The 5,087-nt window shown below is 29.3% G+C and overlaps 1 protein-coding gene across 1 annotated transcript in view; it reads right to left on the reverse strand.

Moving 5' to 3' along the window:
- Window positions 1–5,087, reverse strand: part of LOC108694620 (beta-1,3-galactosyltransferase 5) — a 16,281-nt gene that overhangs the window by 2,551 nt on the left and 8,643 nt on the right. The window lies entirely within an intron of this gene.

The raw sequence follows: 5,087 nt of genomic DNA on the forward strand, positions 1-5,087 counted from the left end.
TTCTGAACCATTTTTTTGTTACTATCCGGCTTCATAGAATTTTATATGACTGTGCGTTTTCTCAGTCATCATAACTCGTGTGTATTACTTTACTTTAGTGACTAGATATTTTTAGTTTACATCTTTTTTTTATAAACGCATATATTACGTTTTATCAAATGTTATCAGTTCATTTTTCTGATCAGAATCTTCTCGTGGCAGTTCAGTTGCACTTAGGATGACTAGACTCATAAGTCGAAACATTTATACACACACATACACACACGCACGCACGCACGCACGCACGCACGCGCGCGCGCGCGCACACACACACACACACACACACACACACACACATACACACACACATACACACACAAAATATACATAATATCAATTCTTTTCGTTCGTATAATTTACAACAAATTAATAAAAAGTAAAACCCAGGTCAATACATTAAACGAGCTATAGTTAGGCGTATTAAATAATATTTATAAATAATATTTATAAATCGCAAATTATAATTTTCCGACATATTAGGTACATTCATATTACACGCATATTCAATATGATCTAAATATTACTTTTTCTGAAATTTTCACTGCACTCATGTAAATACTTGTAAATGTCTCATAATTTTTTTTTAAGTTTATAAAGTTTTTTTCTTTTAAAACTAACTATCAAGTTTCAATTTTAGTCTTATATTATCAGCAAAAAATTAGAAAAATATCACAATATTTAGACCATATAAAGTCTTACTTTATATCAATTTCATACACGCACATCCAAGAAGAGAACGAGTTTTAAAAATTTTATAAAAAATAATAATTCCACTTGTTCGAAGTTTTGTGTGTGTGTATGTGTGTTGTATATGAAATCGCAAAGTTAAAAAGTATTAAGTAATGCTGTTGCAAGAAATTTCCCACACGAATCAATGGCTAAACTATGAAGAATCGCATACGAGACATAACGTATAACTAGCTATTGACACCGATAAATCTTTCAGAGAAGACGATTTTAAGAGTCTGATTCGATGATTTATCTCGAGATCATTTAGATTTTTATTATCTGATAAGTATCATTTTATCGATAAGCAAATTTAGTACACAGATTAAAAGCAAATATATACGTGCGAAATTACAACATATTAATTCTGACAGTATCCCTTTACACACTTTAGAGTATTCATAATAAATAACGATATATACTTCGTTCTTCAAAATAATAATTTTATAAATATTTGGATAAGATGATAATAAAATAAGCAATGAAATACAAGAATTTAAAAAAAAATTCACTTGGAAGAAAAAGTATTAAAACATTTTGTTAAATTATTACGAATCGGAAAACTTAAATATTTACGAAAGCTATAGCGTCTGCACATAACGTCTATGCATAGAAATGCTTTAATGTTACTTGATAATGTCTGTGTAAGCTTAAGATTGAAATTACGTTATATAAAATACATTTTTGTCAAGTACGCAGTAAACGATTAAAATATTTGCATTTACAATAATAAAATCAGAAATGTATAAAGATGCTGTTTATTACTTAAGTTATAGAATAATTTGAAAAAAATCTCAATATGCTCCATAAAATTAATATAATAAAATTACGCACACCCTTTGGTATGCCCTTTAAATTATATGCATAGGGAGTTTGCTTAAGTTAAATTATAAAATCGAATTAAATTGTAAAACTAAATTTTCCTCGAAAATCGCGGATGAACTCTCACAATAATATTCGTATAAATTACAAAAGTGATTCTGTAGGAAAATCGATAAAAGTTTCCTTTTAACAAGCCAGTACAACATAACAATAGTATATTCGTTGACTTATGAGAAAACTAATTCCGAGTGCAAACACGCGACAACTATTACTCAGCTTTTCTGTTAGCTCCTGCAATCTACCAGTATAGATATGGATGGCAATCTTATCCCACTCAATTTAAACATAGAATATGATATTTGACAATGACGAATTAATCATAACTTATGTATTTTTTTTTTATTTAAAAATTAAAAATACCTTTTCAAAAAGGACTTCTGATAATGAGATAAAAAATATTCTTAGTGTACGTAATCTTACCACAATTTTACACAATAAAAAACAATATTAAAACTAGATTAATAATTTCAATTCATTTTTCTTCTTCAAACCAGAACTTCAAATAAGAAAAACTTGAGACAAAAGTAACGTATACAAATTTAAGTCTATATATTCTTAGAACAAATCTTTATCTGATGTTATAACGCACGATGTTATCACAACATTTAGCATGAAACCAAGATCATTTTATTCTAGATTTGAGAATTTTCCATTTAAAATATTCCTCTGTTAACAATAAATATGAATCTTATTTTATGATAGATAAAGAATATATATAGTAGCACTGGATCAGGAAATCTTTTTTATAGATGTAACAATGAACTTTGTACTAATGTATTGAATTTATCATTTATCCAATCTTCATGACACTAAGCCTTAAAAATTTACGTTGCAATAACTTTCGATCACGTTCGAAAATTATCAGTCGATTATTATGCAAAGTTATTTTTATATCTCATTTATCATTTCTCCATTTTCTTATTATTATAAAAAAATATCTTTGATTAGACATTATACATTATTCTACAGTCTAGCTATGTAGATTATCTTTTATTCTTATCAAAAATTAATAAAAATTATATTTAAATGAGTACATATGGAGTTTTAAGTTTTTTGTAATGTTTGATGATAAACATACAGCACGAGTTGTGACGAGATGTGATGTGACTTCGTACTGCACAACTATAATTTCGAAGCAACTTATACTATATATTTTTCAACTGTACGTCAAGGACACAAAAAGTTCATGAACGAATAGCGACGGTCGATTAACACGTAATGAATTCATTATTTCACATCGTTGTAAGTAGCGTACAGTGTCTATTAGAACGTCGGCATGTCATTAAGACTAAAAAATGGTTAGATCGATTTGTTGTTTGACTGTAGTCAAGGCCGATATGAACTTGGTATGTCAATTCAAGACCGATAAACATCATTTGTAGATGAATTTTTCAATTTCAACGATGAAACAAGGCTTTAATACGTGCTTTTGTATATATGTGTTGATATATGTGCTGCATGTTCCATCATCTTATTACGTAGATACGTAGATACGTAGATCTTCTATATTGAAAGAGAATTAAGCCCCAACCAATAGACTGAAAACACTTTAAAGTATCTATTTCTAACTTCCTCCGTCTTCTCACGTATGCGAAATCGAATATTAAGAACGTGCACTAGGATGCTAATGCCTAGGAGAGATGTCGACTGTATAATATCAATCAATAAATATCGATCAATATCGATATGTTTGTTGCGTTGTTACGTTTCCTAACCAGATGTACGGCAATCTGCATAAGCTATGAGCAAGAAGCCTCGTGTTTAATCGAGATAATCCATTTCATACGGCTCGTATTGCTGTAATGTATAGGTGCACAACATGCAATATCAAAGATAAAACATCTCGCTTGAAAACCATGGGCTACTCCCACTTTTATAATTATCTTTTATAATTATTGCGAAACGTATCACGCGTTAATCTTTATTTGAAATAAACAAGAAATAAAAATTTAATTCATTTCCATAAAAATTTAACGTGTGATAAACGTAATAAAATAAATTCGGACATTATCTCACTTTTTTTATTGCTCACCCAATTCTATATCCTAGCTATAATCCTAACAAAAAGATACGATAATCACTGATAATTGTAAATTTATCTTATTTGCATTGAAAAAAATTTGCATTAATTTCATGGTTAATTGCAACTTTAGTTGAAAATGAACAAATCAAAATTTTTTGATAAACCTATTAAACCTATTAAAAATAATGATATGAAATGGTTTTGAAATTAAATCCAAATTAATTAAGGAGCATATAAGCCAATGCAGATTATTATTTGCGAGTAATGTCTTCATAAATTTATTTAAGTCGAAACAATAAAGGTCGAAACGTTCATTTATATATTTATTTATACATAGTCATATAACAAATAAATTTATGAAGACATTACTCGCAAATAATAACCAGCGTTGGTTTACATGCTTCTTATTCAATTAATTAAATCTATTAAAATTCTAATTGAAATAATCAGATTTTTTATTAATATGATATCAGAATTTTTTGCTTTATTAATTTTCAACCAGAAATTCGTCTTAGTGATCTTATTCTATTAATGCAATTGATCCCTTTTTTTTATAAAGTGGCGAATAATACTCGTCGTTCAAGAGTTAATTTATAGGATTATAACTAATCGCAGTTGCGGTAATGTGGTTTCGGGATAATTCATCTTCCTCACTTGACCTCATTTACAGAGATTAGCAAGTAATTAGGCGACTTGTAAACGATTAGGCCAGAAGTGCTGTGCGGCTTGCATACGCGGTCAGTTCACGCTCTAATATTCGTAGAACAAAATGGTAATTCTACTTTCGCGCAACTAAATCATTTCAATTGGTGAGGAACGATCGCGAAAACACGCGAGTGCGATTTCGTTATCGTTGAGTTCTAATTATTACGTCCGTATCGTAATTAGAAGGCGGATTAGTTTTCATGGAGAGGAGGCTTAATCAGAAGCTGATTGAACACGCGGTATGTTATGCTCCGGTTCAAGACGGATTTTACAATAATACAACTATCCACATCGCCAGAGTAAACGGAATACTATGCACACAAGAACTGATTGTCTTGATCCTTGAATCATTGGTTTCGGAATCGGTGTTATCGATCCCGTGAGTTCATGCACATATTACGCTAGTTAACGCTTGAAAATCAAATCAATAAGCTCTTCTAGAAATTTTCTCACATAAGTTTGGCTGCAGACGTCTTGCGATGTAAGTGAGAAAATTACTTCGTAAAGATATAAAGGTTTCCCCCCTGAGCTTTCTTTAATTTCATAAACAGTAATATTATTGTAATTTCTAGCTTGTAATGCTCTCTATAGTAAGTACTCAAAAGTAAAGTTCTATATTTAAAACTCATTAAAAAATAATAAATCTAAATATTTCTTTTTATCAACTTTTTACTTAATTTTTGTTTAAAATATATGTAATAATATCGTATGT

This window comes from Atta colombica, unplaced genomic scaffold, assembly GCF_001594045.1.
Source record: "Atta colombica isolate Treedump-2 unplaced genomic scaffold, Acol1.0 scaffold121, whole genome shotgun sequence".
Lineage (NCBI taxonomy): Eukaryota > Metazoa > Arthropoda > Insecta > Hymenoptera > Formicidae > Atta > Atta colombica.